The sequence below is a fragment of the Bufo gargarizans genome, chromosome 2, assembly GCF_014858855.1.
Source record: "Bufo gargarizans isolate SCDJY-AF-19 chromosome 2, ASM1485885v1, whole genome shotgun sequence".
Lineage (NCBI taxonomy): Eukaryota > Metazoa > Chordata > Amphibia > Anura > Bufonidae > Bufo > Bufo gargarizans.
The window spans coordinates 317,609,252-317,631,542 of record NC_058081.1 but is presented as its reverse complement, the minus strand read 5'-3'; positions in this window follow the sequence as shown (position 1 = coordinate 317,631,542).

Sequence of the window (22,291 nt, the reverse complement as noted above, 5' to 3'; positions counted from 1 at the left end):
ACAAACTAGAATAATCAGAAGTTTAACTTTAGCTTCCAACGTCACTACTCTAAAATTAGGACAAGAAATTACCTACTTTTTTGTGTTTTTACATTAAACATTTGTCACATGGTGAAGATCTTGTTTTGATTATCTGCCAGAACTGATGAAAGAAGATTAGAACACGCACTAGCTCCTCTTGAAAATGATAAAGACTTGGAGAGAAGACTGGAGAAATATCAGCAAATGTCAAGGAAGTAATCTCTAAAATAAGTGACTAGTTTCAAGTAGGCTAAAGTACATTGGTGCTAAATCCAAAGGGAACTAACATGGCAGGATTTTCTGGGACTGCAATTTGTATAATAACTCACAGTGTACACCATGCTCACAAATGATATTGTTCATTAACCTAATTGATTTCTTAATGCAAACAGTGAAGTTTGCTCGTCTTAACTTTAAACATGATTCATACCATTCCACATGAATCTGATCTGTAAAATGTTATTTAATGTATGGGCTAGGACTGGAAAATGGACCTTATCTTTTGTTGAAAAACTGCAATTTATTAAGCATTTTAACCAAGAAAAACGAATGTATTAAGGAATCATTGAGTTTTTATAAAACTTTTCATATGTCATAGACATATACAACATTTTTGATCAGTGGAGGTCTGAGTACTGAGACCCCAATGAGTGCTAAAATGAGGAGAGAGAAGCTCTCCCATACCACGCTCTCTCTCCTTGCTGCGAGTGCAGGGGCGGATTGGCCATAGACCTTACAGGGAAATTTCCCGGTGGGCCGATGCCCTGGGCTCCTCACGGCTGGCCAGTGGAAGTTTTTGGGGATGTATTTTGTGCTGCTGGAAGTATCTTGTGATGGACTGTGGTTTTTGGCTCTGTTGTGGTGGTATAATGTGCCACAATATAGTATTGGTGGCCCTGCCTTCCATCAATTTGGACCCAACTACAAAATGGGGCCACTATTAGTATTTTTTCCCAGGGCCACTTTAAGTTCCCAAGTAAACAGGTATTATAAGCAGGGAACATAGACGTAAAGGGGTTCCTTCACGTCAGCAAACAGCATTTATCATGTAGGCAAAGTTGATAAAAGGCACTTACTAATGTATTGTAAATGTCCATATTGCTTCCTTTGCTGGCTTGATTAATTTTTCCATCATGTTGGAACAGGAGCTGCCACACAGGCATGCCTATGCTCACTCCCGTGTTCCCTACCACCAGATAGGCCGGCACTTTTTCCTATAGTGTGCCAACATGGCCACCACTGATGGATTGCAGGGTGGTCGTAACCATGGAAATGAGCAGTGTATAATGTGCTTGAAATATTAATCAAGCCAGCAAAGGAGGCAACATGGACAATCACAATACATTAGTATTACCTTTCTCTACATGATAAATGCCATTTGCTGATGTGAGACAACCCCTTCAAGGAATCCCAGTTCTAAACTGCTCCATCAAGTGCATATTCTGGTCTGCTCATTGCAAAAACAGAAACCAGATGTTCTATTCAGTTTGGATAGGTTTGTTTTTAATATTGACTATTGCAATCATTGTCATATATTTTCCTACAAATATATTAAGAAGAGTGGAGAAAGATCAATCACACATGTGAATGATCTCAATCGGATGCTGGTGTCAGCCAAAAAATGGTAGAACAGTAAGGACCCGGAAAACAGCAGTAGGGTAGAGCGGAGGGAAAGTAAACATGAACACAAAGAACATCAAAAGATGGGATTCAAGGGGAAAGTACAGTCATTATAATGATGAAGGGTCTAGGGAAGTGGCTGAATTACAGAGGAGAAGGCGAGGCAGTGGGGAAGATTTACTAGACTAAGTATTGACTTAAAGGGAATTTCAGCGCATACCTCCATATTAAATGAAGAGCACTCTCAGATTCCTTCTGTTCTGCTGATTTAAAAGTTTCTGACCCCATCCAGATGTGTACCTCCATTGTAGAGAAATGACATCTAGTCTGACATGCAAATGAGCTCTATGGTGCACCTGCCCTGTATTGTGGATAGCACTGCTCGCCCGGCTGTGACAGGGCCAGTCTGGTGACGTAATCTCGCCTGTCCCTGTGTTCTCTGCTGCGCCGTCACTTTGGGAATTGCCACACGTGCAGTACAGCCTGCTTGACAGGGCAACTTCCGCACCAGAGCTGTACTGTGCGTACCCCAATTCACGGGTGAGAACACAGGACCAGGTGAGATTACATCACCAGCCTGGCCCTGGCGCTCACAGCTGGAAAGCAGTGAGTGCCCACGATACAGGACAGAGATTTTGGTGCAACGGGGTACAAGGGTGCCATGCTTGTTGCGCCAAAATGCTCATTTGCATATCAGAATAAACATTATTTCTCTGCAACAGAGCTACATATCTGGATGGGGCAGAAACTTTGAATCAACAGAACAGAAGGAATCTGACAGTGCTCTTTGTTTAATACTGAGGTATGTGCTGACAGATTCCATTAAGGGTACTTTCATACTTGCGGGAAAGAATTCTGGCAGGCAGTTCCGTCGCCGGAACTGGCTGCCGGATCCATCAAAACGTATGCAAACTGATGGCATTTGTCAGACGGATCAGGATCCTGATCCATATGACAAATGCATTGAAATGCCAGATCCGTCTCTCCGGTGTCATCCGGAAAAACGGATCGGGCATTTATTTTTTTTCACATTTTTTGCGGTCTGAGCATGTGCAGACCACAATGCCGGATCCGTTTTGCCGGAACACTGAGGGCCGGATCCGGCATTAATGCATTTCAATGGGAAAAAATGCCGGATCTGGCATTCCAGCAAGTGTTCCAGAATTTTGGACGGATATAAAACCGCAGCATGCTGCGGTATTATCTCCGTCCTGAAAAGGCAAAAATACTGAACTGAAGACATCCTGATGCATCCTGAACGGATTGCTCTCCATTCAGAATGCATTGGGACCCTATTCAGACCCTAGGACGAAACTCAATACCGGAAAAGAATAACGCTAGTGTGAAAATACCCTTAATTTGTGCAAAAAAACAAAAAAAAAATGGTGTAAATGCACTGCGCCACATTTAACAAGGGGGCATGGCACGGCAGGAGACAAGCATGTATTAAACTGTGGCAATGTGCATGAAAATTGCCAACCAACAGGTGGTGTAAAGTGACCCAAATTTATCATACGCCTTGAGACACTGGCACACCTTCAGATGGTCTAGTTGAGGGCCTATTTACATTGGCTGTTGTTGGGGCAGTGCAAGTGCTGATGGATGAGAACACATCCATCGGCGCTCGTTTGCACTAGCCTGATTACACAAGCTGATGCAAACTGAATGTGGGAGGAACAATTGCTACTATTATCTATTACCGATAGAACATCTTAAATCCTGATGAAAGATGGAAATCAGCAGACAAATAAGGGTATGCTCATTCATTGGCTGATCTACTTCTCAATTATACACTTGTTCCTGATAATTGGCCTGATGGAAGGCAGTGCAATTCAGTGGGGCCTAGGAAAGTAAATGAAAAAGTTGAATATAAAATATGGACAATATAAAAATAATTCCAATTCTTATGTTAATATACACACACCTATATGTTATGCGAGACATAAGGCAGCAATTTATTTCTTTAGTGCTGAAATATAGTTCTAACTACTCCTAGACAATAAACTTCCTGTCTTATTAAGTCCAACCAGGCTTTGACAAACTTCATCCTTTGTATGAGTCCACATAGAACTACAAAGGATCAATGTGACATATTTCATGCCTGTGGAACAAATGTTCTTGTTAAGATTTTAAAGCTTTTATTGCCTTATATGGATTTTAGGACCCACCATGAAATTCCACCTTAACATCTGCCACGTCTTCTACTGTGTACACTGCATGTCATATTCAACCGGAAGATTATTGCCAGGTATCTCTCTACTATTAGGACAATTCTGATATATTTATCCCTTCATTTATAAAATGTAAGAAATGCAGACCTACATCAATGTGCAAAGTTCTACCAGCGTATCTGTCCATAAATAATGGAGGTAATGTAATAATTACATTTTCATTCCTTGAAAGGTTTCAAAGATGCAATATAATCACCAAAATATCTAAATAATAAAAAAAATATAAAGAACGAGAGGACGTTTTTTTCTTTTCATCGGAGGCATTGGTAGTAATGGTATTTTTGCATCAACTTTGTCAGCCCAAACCAGGATAGAAACCAAATGAAAAGATTTCTGCACATATATAATGTTAACGGAAAGATGCGTGCCTCTTTTGTGTTTTGGACCCACTCCTGGTTTTGGCTTCTAAATACTGATTCAAAATACTGACCATGTAAAAATTGCCTAATTCTTGTAAAATTATAAGCTACTGATAAATTGGTCTATTTCATATGTTTTCAGAGGACATGAGGCCACATCAAGCTAAGTTTCTCATTCACCACATCTCTTATGTAGGCATATAAATGATGACTTATGAGTAGTGGCGTCGCTAGAGGGGGGCGAGGGGGGGCAATTGCCCCCCCTATGTTGTTCCTTGCCCCCCCGGGTGCCCCCCCGCTGATTCCCCTGAGTGAATACTAATGAGCGCTTCCATTATGGAAGCGCTCATTAGTACCGAAGAACCAGGAAGTGGTGAACGCTCTGTACTCACCACTTCCTGGTCCTCGGCTGTCGGCTGTGCAGGGCTGCGCACAGCGTAAGGTCGCTCTGTGACCTCACGCTGTGCGCGCCAGTTTAGAGCACAGTCGACTGAGGAGGGAGAAAATGGCAGGCGGCGTCCGTCCAGGAGCAGGAGAGGTAAGTGTTTTTTTATTTTATTTTATAAAAAATGTGGCTGCTGGGGGCTAATAGGAGGCATATGGGGGCATTTAGACGCATATGGGGCTAATTGGAGGCATATTTGGGGGCTAATTGGAAGCATATTTGGGGGCTAATTGGAGGCATATGGGGGCATTTGGAGGCATATTTGGGGGCTAATTGGAGGCATATTTGGGGGCTAATAGGAGGCATATTTGGGGGCTAAAAGGAGGCATATGGGGCTAATAGGAGGCATATGGGGGCTAATAGGAGGCATATGGGGGCTAATTGGAGGCATATGGGGTCTATGGGGCTAATTGGAGGCATATGGGGGCTAATTGGAGGCATATAGGGGCTAATTGGAGGCATATAGGGGCTAATTGGGGGCTAATAGGAGGCATATGGGGGCTAATTGGTGGCTAATTGGAGGCATATGGGGGCTAATTGGAGGCATATGGGGTCTATGGGGCTAATTGGAGGCATATGGGGGCTAATTGGAGGCATATGGGGGCTAATTGGAGGCATATGGGGGCTAATTGGAGGCATATAGGGGCTAATTGGAGGCATATAGGGGCTAATTGGGGGCTAATAGGAGGCATATGGGGGCTAATTGGAGGCATATGGGGGCTAATTGGAGCCATATGGGGGCTAATTGGAGGCATATGGGGTCTATGGGGCTAATTGGAGGCATATGGGGTTAATTGGAGGCATATGGGGGCTAATAGGAGGCATATGGGGGCTAATAGGAGGCATATGGGGGCTAATTGAAGGCATATGGGGGCTAATAAGAGGCATAATGGGGGCTAATTAGAGGCATAATGTGGGCTAATGAGGCATAATGTGGGCTAATGAGGCATAATGGGGCTAATATGAAGAATAATGGGGGCTAATGAGGCATAAGGGCTGATATGGGGGCTAATGAGAGGCATAATGAGGGCTAATGAGAGGCATAATGTGTCATCCACAGATGCCCCCATAACAGTGTGTCTTCCACAGATCCACCATAACAGTGCGCCTGTGCACTGACGAGAGACAGAAAGAAGGGGAAAGAATCCGCGGAAGCAAGCAGAGGACGGCACAGCAGACGACTGAATAGCTTCTTTTGTAAGTAAATTGTTTTATTATAAATGTATCCCTGCATACCGCAACTCTCTAGTATTTTGTAATCTTATTTCTATATACTTATTTTGTTTTTGCCCCCCCATTTTTGACTGTGGTATCTTTGTGCCCCCCCTATATATTGTTCCTAGAGTCGCCACTGCTTATGAGCAGTATATATACCCGTGTATAGATGTGCTGCTGACAAATGGAAACCGTATTGATCACAACGTTGTGTCTAAATTACAGATGTGTAGTAAACCAGAGTGGGATACAATCTGTCCATAGGCAAAACATATTGGGACACCTACAGGAGCTTTTATGACATCCCATTCTAAAATCATAGGCATTAATATGGAGTTTTGCAGCTAAAGCATCTTCCACCCTTCTGGTGACGCTTTCTGTAGTGTGTCTGTAAGAATTTTTGGTCATTCATCCAGAAGTGCATTTGTGAGGTTTGGCGTTTTTTTGGTATGTTTGATCTATAAATACTGTTCTATGTACTATATTTGTTGTATCATTGTGAAACCTGATAAAGGGGAGATTCTGATCCCCGAAACGCGTTGTTTCTATTAAATAAGAAGACTTAATCCATTAAGACCGCCTCTACCAGTGATTTTGCGCCTAAGCAGAGCCCCTCTTCTTCCACTACAAATACATTTTGGGAGATTGGACATCCCATCCAAAAGACTATACAGTCTGCGGCTGCAGTCCTGGTTTAAAGGTCTTATCTTTACTTAGTCTACAGTAGAGTTGTGCCTACATGAGCACAACTCCACAAGTTGAGCCTGGATAATTCTCACTACATTATTCTATTTGTTTAAACATACTACCCTATTGTGCTCCCCCTTTCTCTATTCCCCTCACCTTGGAGGGGAATTGTCACAGGGTAGCATCACGGGTATAAAGATAGAGCGGAGGTGCACCCCCTGAGCTGCCACCCGGTCCCCTGTCCCTGCCTACTTGCACCACCCTCCCTAGGTGACGGGGCGCGACTGGGCGACAGTCCCTGACCTGAGTAAGTGCAAGCAGAGAGATAGAGACAGCAGGGAAGCGGACAGCCAATGAGAGGTAGCACTCGAGCGGACAGAGAGGTGGAACAAGCAAGGTACCACAAAAAAACGGAAGGACGAGGTGGGTCAACTAGCCGGGGTCAGTCCAGGAGGTCATGTGAGTACGAGGGAGGAGACAGAGACAGATCCGAGAGCTGGCCGAGGTCAAAATCCGGGAGGTCACATCAGTACAAGAGAAGAGGCAAAGACAAAATCCAAAAGATCAAGGTTCAAATCCAAAAGGTAAGCTAAATAACAATAATAATACACAGCCTAAGGGACCAATATCACAGGCAACCTGTAGCCAGCAGGTTGCCTGTATTTATAGTGGGGAGTGAGGGTCATGTGACGTGGCCAGCATCACATGACCGACAGACAGGCAAGTCGAGCACCGAGTGATCAGCTCGGAGCTCAAGGCAGACCTAGGAGCAGGGAGCCTCCCAGCTAGCAAAACCGCCCTGGGAACGAGGCCGAACACAGATCATCGCTCCCGAAGCTAAGCAGCAGGTCTGCGGCTGATGGGAGACCGAGTGTGCCTTTGGCACCCCGTTACAGGAATCTAGATCTGTCCACGTTATAGGATTGTTAGTGCACTGAGGCACAGTTAAGCTGGAATAGAAAAGAGCCTTCTCCAAACTGGTTCCACAAAGTTGGAAGCCTACTAGTGTCCAAAATGTCTTGGCATGCTGAAGCATTAACATTTTCCTTCACAGGAACTAAGGGGCCTAAGGCCAGCCCATGAAAAACATCATATCATTATCCCTCCCTCACCAAACTTTACATTTAGCACAATGCAGTCAGGCAGGTAATGTTCTCCTGGCATTCACCCAGACTTGTCCATCAGACTGCATGATTTGTCACTATATACTGTAGAATATGTTTCCACTGCTCCAGAATCCAATAGGGGCATGCTTTACACTATAAGGTATAAGGCCATAGTAACCCATGCCATAAACAGCTTTTTGTGCTGACTTGGAACTCTGCAGTTACTGAGTCAGCAGAGCACCTCAGTATTTGGTGACCCTGCTCTGCAATTTTTTGTGGTCTGCCACTTTCATGACTTGAGTTGCTGTGGTTCCTAAATACCTCCACTTTTCAATAACACCACTCAAGGTTAATTGTGGATTATTTAGGAGGGAAGAAATATCATAAAGTCACTTGTTGTGGCAGTGGCATTCTATTTCAATATCACTCTTGAATTCAGTGAACTTGGGTTGCAACTATTGCTAAAAAAAAGATTGTACTGCCTATCAAGGGTGGTGTGATTTTGGTGTAGGCACCTGAGAGCTTTTCTAGTACAGAAAATATGAGTTATGCTTAGAAAATGTAGTTCAGATTTGTGACAGCACCAACTGAAAACTGTCATACGTGAGGAAAACAAGGAAAATATGGATGCCCAATGCTCTATAAATATGGCACACATACTTGTGCAGCTCCATATACATGCCCAAAAACTGTCTGTGCCATTTTTTTTGATAAATTAACCTCATTATAAATTTCGCTTTGGGCTCCTGCTTAGATGTGGAGTTTGTTATTGTTAAGAACATTTCCACTTGAATGGAAGGTTAAAGGGGTTGGCCACGATAAGTATAAAAAACAATAAAGTGCCCCAGACGATAACTAAAGCCAAGAGGTATTTGTATCATGACAGATATACTGTATATATAATGTTTCTACTGCATTCAGCATAGCATGCTCCCATTAATGAGAGGCTGTGTGGGCGGAGCAAATGCAAAGTCAAAGTAAAAATCCCAGCATGCATCACTGCAAGCATCTCCAGGGGAACAGTCACATGACATCTCTGCCTACTTGTGATGGCATAGTGACAACAGCACCTCATGTGTCATCTCATCAGTCCTCCAGTCAAATAACTACAGTACATAGAGAAATCAACATAATGGTAGCAATCCTACATTCCCAGCATTGAATAAAGGTTACTGCTTTTCACAAAATATGATATATATAAAATATATACATGTGTCCGGATAGGTACATAGGTGTACAGGGTGTGTGTATATATATAATATGTGTGTGAGGATGGAGAGATATCTACTGTATCTATTTACATCTCTATATCTATCTATATCTACTGTGATGGAAGGTGTGTACATCTCACCCAGATACCTCAGATCGGTGAGATAACTGAAATCCAGAAAGCTGCAGTGGTTTCAGCAAAGTGCAGTTTGCTGAGACAGGTTTGTTTAGATTCTGTTCTGAATTTCTGCTGTTTTAAAGAGACCCAGGGCTAATGTCTGTGATTGACCATAATGCCGATCGCAGACAGATGCCATTGTCTTTTGTAACCACAGCATCTGAGGTGGCTTTCCCCAAGAGTGCTGCGCCACATATAGTGGCCCGCAATGCACAGCTACCAGCCGAGTGCAGGCAGTTTGCAGATGTGGACCCTTTCACTGCAATGGGTCTGCGATCCGCAAGAAACGTTCCGCACCACAAAAAGATAGAACACGTTCTATTGTTTTGCGGTGCAGAAGCACCGAGAAAAATCCTTTGGAAGCACTTTGTACTGCTTCTGTGGGCTTCTGATCCGTGCCTCCGCTCCATACCACTCTGTATCTTGCAGATTGCAGACCCATTCAGGTCAATGGGATGTTTACTGTCCGCAATAAAGGAACGGGGCACACATGCTTGTTTGCATGAGCCCTTAGATTGCAAATGCTAATTCACAGCAGTCTATAGGAGATGCAATCTAAAGATCGCATGTTCAGATCCCTTAGGAGGGCTTTTAAAAATATAAAAATTAAAATCATTCCTCTCTCTCTAAAATAAAGATTAAAATTAAAATAGTTATCCTATAGGGTGGACGGTATAACAAAAAAATATATAAAAATCTAAGTGGTCAATTTAACTACTTCACTTTGTGAGGCTTACATAATAGAAACCACCCAGAAATTACCCCATTTTAGAAAAAAAAAACCTCAAGGTATTCAAAACTGATTTTACAAACTTTGTTAAGCCTTTAGGTGCGCCACAAGAATTAAAGAAAAATGAAGATGAAATTTTCAGAATTTCACTTTTTTGCCAGATCTATTTTAATCTATTTTTTCCAGTAACAAAGCAAGGGTTAACAGCCAAACAAAACTCGATATTTATTGATCTGATTCTGTCGTTTGCAGAAACACCCCATATGTGGTCGTAAACTGCTGTACGGGCACATGGCAGGGCGCAGTAGGAAAGGAACGCCATATGGTTTTTGGAAGGCAGATTTTACTGGGATAATTTTAAGCTGCCATGTCACATTTGAAGACTCCCTGATGCACCCCTACAGTAGAAACTCCCAAAATATGACCCCATTTTGGAAACTACGGGATAAGGTGGCAGTTTTGTTGGTAATATTTTAGGGTACATATTATTTTTTGTTGCTCTATATTACACTTTTTGTGAGGCAAGGTAACAAAAAATAGCTGTTTTAGCACAGTTTTTATTTTTTGTTATTTATTCATCTGACAGGTTAGATCATGTGGTATTTTTATAGAGCAGGTTGTTACGGATGCGACAATACCAAATTGTTTGTTTCAGTTTTACATAATAAAGCCTTTTTGAAAAAAATTATTTTTTAATGTCTCCATATTCTGAAAACCATAGTTGTTTTTAATTTTTTGAGCGACTGTCTTATGTAGGGGCTCATTTTTTTCAGTATGAGATGACGGTTTGATTGGTACTATTTTAGGGTGCGTATGACTTTTTGATCGCTTGGTATTGCACTTTTTGTGATGTAAGGTGACAAAAAATGTTTTTTTTACACACTTTTTATTTTTTTACGGTGTTCACCTGAGGGATTAGGCCATGTGATATTTTTATACAGAAGGTTCTTGCGGACCAAGCGATACCTAATATGTCTACTTTTTTTTATTTATTTATGTTTTAGGCTACTTTCACACTGGCGTTTCTGGGTCCGCTTGTGAGATCCGTTTCAGGGCTCTCACAAGCGGCCCAAAATGGATCAGTTTAGCCCCAATGCATTCTGAATGGATAAGGATCCGTTCAGAATGCATATGTTTGCCTCAGTTCAGCCTCCATTCCGCTTTGGAGGTGGACACCAAAACGCTGCTTGCAGCGTTTTGATGTCCGCCTGACGATGCGGAAAATCATGTTTCAGTGTCTCCATATTCAGAGAGCCCTAGTTTTTATATTTTTGGGGTGATTGTCTTAGTTAAGGGCTCATTTTTTGCGGGATGAGGTGACGGTTAGATTGGTATGATTTTGGGGGGCATACACTTTTTTGATATCTTGGTGTTGCACTTTTAGTGATGTAAGGTGTTTTTTTTTTACGGTGTCCACCTGAAGGGTTAGGTCATGTGATATTTTTATAGAGCCAGTCGATACGGATCCGGCGATACCTAATATGTCTACTTTTCTTTTTTGTCCCTATTTTTATTTATTTTTTACTTTATTTTAGGGAAAGGACGCTTTAAATTTTTTAATTTTATATACGCTATAGGAAGAAATGTTATTTTTTTCACTTTATTTTCACTTTTTTGGACCCAGACCCACTTGGTTCTTGAAGATCCAGTGGGTCTGATGGCTTACAATACACTGAAATACACTGTATAGTGTTCTAATCTGCAGTGCATTATCACTCACAGTAAGGCCTCTTTCACACTACCGTTTTTTTTTCCGTTTTGCGGGCCGTCTTTTGCGTTTCCGTATACAGTCCGTATACGGGCCGCTGCCACAGCACAGCAGCAGCCCGATGGGAGCTCTCTCCATCTCTTAACCCCTTCCATACAGCGGTCACTATGGACCGCAGCATGTAAGGGGTTAAACGGCCAACATCGATGTCTGCCGTTACAAGCAGAGTGTGAGCTGTATATTATAGCTGACACTCTGCTAACCGCTCGGCCATCCTGAAACAGATCGGGGCGGGAGGGGGGATCAGCAGCGCTGCTGCTGGCCTTTCTGAAATTAGGGGGGGCACAATGGGGGGCTGGAGCCCACAGGGGGGTATTATACTGTATATACATACATTTTAGGCCTCTTTCACACTACAGTTTTTTGCTTTCCGTATACGGTCCGTTTTTTGCGTTACGTATACGGTCCGTATACGGAACCATTCATTTCAATGGTTCCGCAAAAAAACGGAATGTGTTCCGTATGCATTCCGTTTCCGTATTTCCGTTTTTCCGTTCCGTTGAAAAGATAGAACATGTCCTATATTTGGCTGAGAATCACAGTCCGTGGCTCCATTCAAGTCAATGGGGCCGCAAAAAAAAACGGAACACATACGGAAATGCATCCGTATGTCTTCCGTATCCGTTCCGTTTTTTGCGGAACCATCAATTGAAAATGTTATGCCCAGCCCAATTTTTAATATGAAATTACTGTATACTGTATTTGCCATACGGAAAAACGGAACGGAACAACGGAACGGAAACGGAACCACAACGGAAGCAAAAAACGGAACAACGGATCCGTGAAAAACGGAACGCAAAACACTGAATGCAACATACTGTAGTGTGAAAGAGGCCTTAGAAGGTTCTGATCCCCACAGTCACGGACTGTGGGGATCAGAACCTTTCAGCCGGCATTAGGATCCTGTGATTGACTAGTCTGTACAGACTAGCCAATCAGAGTGATCGGCTGGGGACATCAGACGTGCTCTTACTAGGCTCCCTGCTCTGAACTCCTGAGAGGAATAAGCTGTTTGTACTGACAGAACAAACAGCGGATTCCTGTCAGAGATGGAACAGGGAGCGCGCAAGTGGCAGGGGCAGACTGGGCATGAGCTGCTCTTGGGCAGATTAGGAGAGCAGTGCATGTGCAGTTACAATAAAGGCATGGACGAGCTTTCTCCATGTCGCGTGCAGCCATGGACGAACTGGCTGCACAGCAGAGCGGGGCTCAGGGGGACGTGACTTACTATAAAAAGATTAGCAGACAGATTTTTTAAATAAAGTATATTTGGAAACTCATTTTTACCCTGCCTCCAACAATGTTGTGTAAAGTACTTATATAGTGGCCAACCCCTTTAGTGATTGGAAATGTCTATTGTACGATATTCTGCAACAGTACTCCCTCCTAAACTGTGAGAATTGAAAGGCCACTGGATTCCCTGTAGCGTAAGTGTACACAAAAGAGTGCCAGACAACAGTCCAATTTCCCTGATTATGCTAATAGAGCTGACCTCTATTTACTGGGAGAGGGAAAACACATTTCACCTAACAAATGGCTTTGTATCGGTCAAACTGTGGAAGACACAAGTTTTCTGATCTTGTAATACAGCAGCTATGGTAATGCTGAATGAGACCAGGATTTATGAACACATTAAAGGGTTCCCTGCTTCGCACAGATCTCCCAAGAAAGCGAAAAATGTGGTGATATAAGCTGGCAGAGGGGGCACAAACAGTGCACTGTTGGGCACTACAGCCCATTCTATCAGGTCATTGGGTCTGAGCTGCAGTACGTTGGCATAGTCACTACACATAGCGGACAGAGCCTTTTACTTCCCGCTCAATCCCCTGTTTAGTTTCTGGCACCAGCAACTGCCAAAAAATAGCTGATCAATGGGGGTGCCAGGTGTCAAACCCCCACTGATCTGTTCTTAATGGCCTTTGTGGTTCACAGATCATCAATAACCCTTTAAGGTTACATGTGCAAATGATTGGCTGAACGGATGTTCAATGAATGTTCATTTTCAACCACTGCCCCGTGAAACGGAGCAGGGAAGCAACTGAGCCAGGAGGAGGTGGACCAGAACTTCAGCCAATGGAGATTTAGCAAGTGGCGCTACCACAGAGGATAAACTATATTGTTACTTCATGTATATTGAAATAATGCTTCATTTGAAATGCCCTATTCATTACACAGTAAAACTTTCCATCTGATAACCCCCCCCATGTGTGTTACGCCTAAAGGTCGATTTACACTGCCAGATTGTCGGGAACGAACGTTCCTGCGAATGCTAGTTCCCAGCAATCTAAATCTAAAAGTGCCGCCGATCACCCGCATCGGGTTGTCCTGTCGTTCGTGCAGGCACATCAATCATCATTCCTGAGCAGCAGATTGTGCTGTCTAAACATCAATCTGCTGCCCAGGAACAGTGCAGCTGTATGAGGACGTGTAATAGCAATAGCGATCCCTTGTTCTCATACTGTGGAGGTGATCGCTCCATGTAAATGCAGCGGTCTCCTTCACCTGACGAGCAGCCAACTGTTGGGAAGACAATCGCTTTCTGGTCGTCGAGTGTAAACTTGCCTTAGGACTCCTTAGGCAAAGTCAACACTTTTCATTTTCAATGCAGTGTTCTGAGTAGGCCCTGCAACACAAATCACATCAAGACTGGACTCACCGTTTTTCATGGAGTATTTTGGGTCAATGCCAGAAGTTGGTTGGAAAGGTAATTGGAAATGTAAAGGAAGGACTAAGGCTACTTTCACACTAGCGGCACGGACCTCAGACAGGCTGTTCCGTCGGGTGAACAGCCTGCCGGATCCGTCCTGTCGCTAGTGACCGTGTGCCCCCGGACTGCCGCTCCGTCCCTATTGACTATAATGGGGGTGGGGTAAGAGTTCCGGCGAGGCATGGCAGCGCACGGTGAGAGGCTGCCAGAATAAATGTCGGACATGTCGTAGTTTTATTCCGGCAGCCTCTCGCCGTGCGCTGCCGTGCCTCGCCGGAACTCCACCCCCGCCCCCATTATAGTCAATGGGGACGGAGCGGCGGTCCGGGGGCACACAGTCACTAGCAACAGGACGGATCCGGCAGGCTGTTCACCTGACGGAACAGCCTGCCGGAGGTCCGTGCCGCTAGTGTGAAAGTAGCCTTATATAATTTCCTTCTGCTGAAGTTGAAAGTTGCTGCACCATCTGGGCCTTCTTCTGAGTTCAAACACGTTTCAGGTTCAATTCTACATTATTTGTAAACGGTAAATTTCTGATAGCATTTTCTAGCATTCTATGCAATAGCCTTGTAAGCACTTTATACTGTGGAGTCTCTACTTTATTTGTAGAATAATGACTTTTACAAAAACTCGCCAGTCTTGCCATGTACCTAGGAAGGGAAACTCAGTTAAAATAACTGCACCAAGCAGCATGATTTTATTGATCCAAGGTTATCTTCAGTAACCGTTTAAAAAAAAAAAAAACATCTCCCTGGCGAGTTGTCAGCCTGCCAGGTCTTCTGATGCTCAAGTGCTCTTATTGTATAAATGATTAACGCTGATACTACATTGAAGGAGCCTTTGATTCCGCATCAATTGCATAAGTGACCAGTCAGCTCCTAATCCACTAACGCACAATTATCCTGGCCGTGCATTAGATTATCTACCGCTACTACATCAGAAAATAGGACATTTCCTGTCTCGACAAGAGAAAAATATCTGCACCTTCTTCCTTTCAATTCATAACATTTCACTAATGTCTCAACTTACAGTTCAGCTTCCTGCCAGGTTACACAGATCTTCAGGAGGCAGATTAGAAGATCTGTTAAGTGGTTTGTAAACTGGTACACACACACACACATATATATAATCGCCAAAAGGCCAGTTTACATGACTGAATAGCTTTTACATAGGTCAACAGAGCGGGCAATGATTGGGAAAGAGGAAGTTCATTCATTCATTGCAGACTGAGGCTTCGGGGGCTCACCAGGCCCAACCCCTGGAGCATCAATAAAGTTAGTTTAACAGGTTTTGAATCAAATAAATAAATGACTGGCTCCAAAGGAAACCACTTTTATTATTTATTTATTTTTATTCCGGATTTGTCGGGGCCCATTATGGTATCAGAACGTGGGCCCTCTAGATCAGTGTTTCCCAACCAGTGTGCCTCCAGCGGTTGCAAAACTATAACTCCCAGCATGCCTGCACAGCACAGCCAAAGGCACGCTGGAGGCTGGAGGCACGCTGGTTGGGAAACACTGCTCTAGATGATTCGCTGGTCAGCCAGTCTGACCCTGCATTTATTGGCTGTTCATTGAATGTAGATGTATAGGGATGAATGATCTTTACTAAAATTGTTCATCCTCATACAGATTCATTGGGAGAGATTTATCAAAACTGGTGCAAAGGAAAACTGGCTAAAGGTACCATTGCCGGAACTGCCTGCCAGATCAGGAAATCCGTATGCAAACGGATATCATTTGTAGACGGCTGTGGATCAGTCTGACAAATGCATTGAAATTCCGGATCCGTCTCTCCAGTGTCATCCGGAAAAAAGGTTCCAGTATTTATTTTTTTCACATTTTTAAAGGTCTGCGCATGCGCAGACCGGGAAACCAGATCCGGTTTTCCGGAACACTTGGTACCGGATCCGACATTAATACATTTCAATGGAAAGTGTTCCGGAATTTCTGGCCAGAGAAAACACCGCAGCATGCTGCAGAATTTTCACCGGCCAAATACCGTAGGAGGGACTGAACTGAAGACATCCTGATGCATCCTCATTACACAGGATAATGTGCTGCTTATAAATCAGGATTTTCAGTGACACATGAAAAAGAATTTCTTCATTTATTGGGTGATTGCCAGCACCTTTTCATAGGTCAACTATCGAAAACCAGTATTTGTGCAAGCATAAGTCTTCCGATCCTCAGCCCAACTTGGTCACAAATGCAATGTTTTAGCTTATTTTGATATATCTAGGTAACAGTGATACAGTTGAATACTGTGGCAAGGGTGGCAGTATATTGTGCTGCACTGTGGTATTTGGTTCTGCTGGGGCAGTATATTGTGGTGCACTGTGGTATTAGGTTCTGCTGGGGCAGTATATTGTGGTGCACTGTGGTATTAGGTTCTGCTGGGGAAGTATATTGTGCTGCACTGCGCTATCAGGTTCTGCGGGGGCATTTTATTGTGGTGCACTGTGGTATTAGATTCTGCTGGGGCAGTATATTGTGGTGCACTGTGGTATTACTTTCTGCTGGGGCAGTATATTGTGGTGCACTGTGGTATTTATTTCTGCTGGGGCAGTATATTGTGCTGCACTGTGGTATTAGGTTCTGCTGGGGCAGTATATTGTGGTGCACTGTGGTATTAGGTTCTGCTGGGGCAGTATATTGTGCTGCACTGTGGTATTAGGTTCTGCTGGGGCAGTATATTGTGCTGCACTGTGGTATTTGGTTCTGCTGAGGCAGTATATTGTGCTGCACTGTGGTATTTGGTTCTGCTGGGGCAGTATATTGTGCTGCACTGTGGTATTTGGTTCTGCTGGGGCAGTATATTGTGGTGCACTGTGGTATTTAGTTCTGCTGGGGCAGTATATTGTGCTGCACTGTGGTATTTAGTTCTGCTGGGGCAGTATATTGTGATGCACTGTGGTATCAGGTTCTGCTGGGGCAGTATATTGTGCTGCACTGTGGTATTAGGTTCTGCTGAGGCAGTATATTGTGGTGCACTGTGGTATTAGGTTCTGCTGGGGCAGTATATTGTGCTGCACTGTGGTATCAGGTTCTGCTGGGGCAGTATATTGTGCTGCACTGTGGTATTAGGTTCTGCTGGGGCAGTATATTGTGCTGCACTGTGGTATTTGGTTCTGCTGGGGCAGTATATTGTGCTGCACTGTGGTATTAGGTTCTGCTGGGGTGCTGCATTGTGCGGTGCTGTGGTATTAGGTTCTGCTGGGGCAGTATATTGTGCTGCACTGTGGTATTAGGTTCTGCTGGGGCAGTATATTGTGCTGCACTGTGGTATTTGGTTCTGCTGGGGCAGTATATTGTGCTGCACTGTGGTATTTGGTTTTGCAGATGCAGTATATTGTGGTGCACTGTGGTATTTGGTTCTGCTGGGGCAGTATATTGTGCTGCACTGTGGTATTAGGTTCTGCTGGGGCAGTATATTGTGCTGCACTGTGGTATTTGGTTCTGCTGGGGCAGTATATTGTGCTGCACTGTGGTATTAGGTTCTGCTGGGGTGTCGCATTGTGCGGTGCTGTGGTATTAGGTTCTGCTGAGGCAGTATATTGTGCTGCACTGTGGTATTAGGTTCTGCTGGGGCAGTATATTGTGGTGCACTGTGGTATTTGGTTCTGCTGGGGCAGTATATTGTGGTGCACTATGGTATTTGGTTCTGCTGGGGCAGTATATTGTGGTGCACTGTGGTATTGGGTTCTGCTGGGGCAGTATATTGTGGTGCACTGTGGTATTTGGTGCTGCTGGGGCGGTATTCTGTGCTGCACTGTGGTATTTGGTGCTGCTGGGGCAGTATATTGTGGTGCACTGTGGTATTTGGTTCTGCTGGGGCAGTATATTGTGCTGCACTGTGGTATTTGGTTCTGCTGGGGAAGTATATTGTGGTGCACTGTGGTATTAGGTTCTGCTGAGGCAGTATATTGTGCTGCACTGTGGTATTTGGTTCTGCTGGGGCAGTATTTTGTTCTGCACTGTGGTATTTGGTTCTGCTGGGGAAGTATATTGTGGTGCACTATGGTATTTGGTTCTGCTGGGGCAGTATATTGTGGTGCACTGTGGTATTGGGTTCTGCTGGGGCAGTATATTGTGGTGCACTGTGGTATTTGGTGCTGCTGGGGCGGTATTCTGTGCTGCACTGTAGTATTTGGTTCTGCTGGGGCAGTATATTGTGCTGCACTGTGGTATTGGGTTCTGCTGGGGCAGTATATTGTGCTGCACTGTGGTATTAGGTTCTGCTGGGGCAGTATATTGTGCTGCACTGTGGTATTTGGTTCTGCTGAGGCAGTATATTGTGCTGCACTGTGGTGTTAGGTTCTGCTGGGGCAGTATATTGTGCTGCACTGTGGTATTTGGTTCTGCTGGGGTGTTGTATTGTGTGGTGCTGTAGTATTGCAGGCCTCGGGTACTTGTTTTGACTCTGCCTAGTTGTGTTGCCCTGTCTTCACTGGGAACATAAAGTGGCCCTGGAAAAACAAAGACCAATAGTGGCCCCATATTGCAGACGTCGGGGTATTGACAGAAGTCTGGTAACAGAAATAGGCAGGGCCAGCAATACCACTGTGCAGTACAAAATGCTTCCTAAATGAATTAATGTTGAGAGCATCAGATCTTTATGCATCTAGATGGCGGGCAAAAAGAGGGCTTGGGTGGCCATCTGGGCATCGACCCACAGGGAAATGACCTTGTAGGGTCTATGGCCAGTCCGCCTGTTAGTTTGGACCTTTTAGATTTTATTTTTCCAGTTCCACTTTAAGTTCCCAGACTGCCCGTGGACGGGCATAACCCTTAAAACCCTTTGCGCAAACACAGTCTTTATGGCTTTTTCCTGCCAGAAAAAATAATGATAAATCAGGCCCAAAATCAGGCTGCAGTCTATCTACATGTTGGCATGGACTTGGCTTCATCACAGGAGGTCCTCAGCCACAGTTTATCCCATATTACCCATGTGAAAAAAGAATTGACCCCATAAACCTAATAACGGGTTGGGCTACCCTTGGGATTGACAACTGAAACCAAACATTTGCAATGAGTCTAATTCCCCTAAGGGAGCTGGCACACATTCAGGATGCAGTTTTTTATTTAACCAGTTTAGCAGTCTCGTTAACCCCTGGTGTTCTGCATTGTGGAAGTGAATTAATTAATTTCAGCTAGCTACAATAAAAAACTGTATCCTAACTGCATGTAAGAACTGTACTGTGTGCCAGCACCCTAAGGGCTCTTTCACACGAGCGGATGCCGTGCGTGGAATCTGCTGCGGGAAAGACAGCCAAGCCCCGTTCTGGACAGCAGAGACACGGACATAACATGACTGATAATGCTCCGTGATCGTTTTACTACAATATCACAGTGAGATAAAGTTGTCACTGTGATTTTGTAGTAAAAAGATCAGAGAGAGGCACAGAGAATTATCAGTCATGTTAATGCTCCGTGTCTCCGCTGTCCGGAACGGGGCTTGGCTGTCTTTCACGCAGCGGATTCCACGCGTGGCATCTGCTCGTGTGAAAGAGCCCTTAGGGTTCATTCAGGAAAATGTGTTGCGGACCGCAATACCTGGGCACTGGCTGTGTGATCTACTAACTGATCCGCACAATATGGCAAAAGATAGGACATGTCGTACCTTTTGTGGTGCAGAGGCACGGACCCAAAAGCCCACAGGAGGGCTTCTGAGTGTTTCTGTGGGCTTTCGGGACCATGCCTCTGCACTGCTAAAAATAGGACATGTCCTATCTTTTGACATATCGCAGTCCTATCTTTTGCAGATCACGAACCCGTTCAAGCCAATCAGTCCTCAACATGGGCACTGCGGCCATATGGTCTTGTGAATATTAGTCCCATTATGGCTCAATGAAAGTAAAAAGTGTTTTTGACAATATTTTAAACCATATATAAAAAATTCAATTTACCATCCTTTCCCAGTTTTGCATATAAAAATAAACACAAATACATTAACATCATTGGAATTGTTGCATCCAAAAATGTCCGATCTATTCAATGCTATACGTATTTATCCCATCTAAATGGCTCATTCTTGGTCACTTCGCTACCCCCCAAAAATAAAAAATTTAATAAAAAAAGGAAAGAAAAAGTCCTATGTACCCCAAAGGAATAAAAACTACAGCCTGTCCCACAAAAAACAAGCACTAGATGGAAATATAAAAAGTTTTTTTTTAAAGATAGAACATAATAAAAGCTATATAAATTTGCCATCACCCTAATTGTACTCACCACAGAATATTATGTCATTTTTGGAAAATGGGGAACACTATAAAAACGAAACTCAAAAAACAAGAATTTTTTCCCCATTTTCAATACACAATATGATAAATTAAATAGTCTCCTTAAAAAATACAACTTGTATCTCAAAAAACAAGCCCTTAACAAGGCTAGGTGTAGAGAAAAGTAAAAAAAAAAAAAAAAGTTGTGGCTCATGGAAGGATGAGATGAAAATATATATATATATCCCTGTATATATTAGCTGAGGATAAAGTGGGTTTTTTTCCCCCGGGACTGTAATATACATATCTACCCCTAGGATAGATGAATATAAATTCGGTAGGGGGTTGACTCCAGTCACTCATCAATCAGTTGTATGAACTGACTGCTGCACAGCTCCATACACTGGCTGTGAGTGGTACTGCAGGGCTGCTCCCGGTCACTTAAAGGGACTCTGCAGTTCAAAACAAAACATTCACATTACCTGGAGAATAGACAGAACATTTAACTGGTGCCATCCTTTTATAACTACAGATGCACCAGTTCCCAGGGCCCCCTTCTGCCATCCAAGATGGACAGGCACTTCTCAGACTACCCAGTGCACACGGTGCCTATGTAGCTCTAGACACTTCCTGCATGTCCAGCCCTGCTCATGTCTTGGACTACCGATGCACAGTCTGCAGAGGTTAGTCTAAAAAGGGGTGCCGCCATCTTGGATGGCAGAAGAGGGGCACAGAAATTGGCAGATTTGTGGCACAATAAATGAAAAGGATGGCAATGAGGCGATCGCCTCAGGCAGCCCCAGGTAGGGGCAAAAGGGGGCAGCAGAAGGGCCATGGGCAATAAGAGCTTCCATTGCCATGTCTGGTGAGTATGCTGGCCATGCAAGAACTGGGATGTTTCCAGCTTCCAGGAATTGTGTACAGTTCCTTGCAATAAGGGGCCGTGCATTATCATGCTGCAACATGAGGTGATGGTTGTGGATGAATGGCACAACAATGGGCCTCAGGATCTCATCACTGTATCTCTGTGGAGGTCCTGGGCTGGTGTGGTTACATGTGGTCTGCGGTTGTGAGGCCGGTTGGATGTACTGCCAAATTCTCTGAAACGCCTTTGGAGGCGGCTTATGGTAGAGAAATTAACATTCATTGCACGGACAACAGCTCTGGTAGACATTCCTGCAGTCAGCATGCCAATTGCATGATCCCTCAAACGTTGCAACATCTGTGGCATCGTGCTGTGTGATCAAACTGCACATTTCAGAGTGGCATTTATTGTGGGCAGCCTAAGGCACACCTGTGCAATATTCATGCTGTCTAATCAGCACCTTGATATGCCACACCTGTGAGGTGGGATGGCTTGTCTCGGCAAAGGAGAAGTGCTCACTAACACAGATTTACACATATTTGTGAGCAATATTTGAGAGTAATGGGTCTTTTGTGTATGTAGAAAATGTTTCAGATCTTTGAGTTCAGCTCATGCAAAATGGGAGCAAAACCAAAAGTGTTGCGTTTATATTTTTGCTCAGTGTATATTCAACTGCATCGTTGTACTCAGGACAGCAATGCGGCAGCAGGGCACGGGAGCGATGTCTCCCTGGCCCACCATTTTCTCTAACAGGCTTTATTCCTAGTTCCCGTAGCCTTTCAGAGGTCGGCGCAGTTTCCGTTTTTGCCTCAGGCAGCGGAAAGGCCATGTCCTACATACATGTGATCAGATGACATAAGTGACAGCTCTGATGACATCTAGTCGGCAGTCACTGACATTTGCTTAGGGTGCAGTGGGATTTTCAGAAAT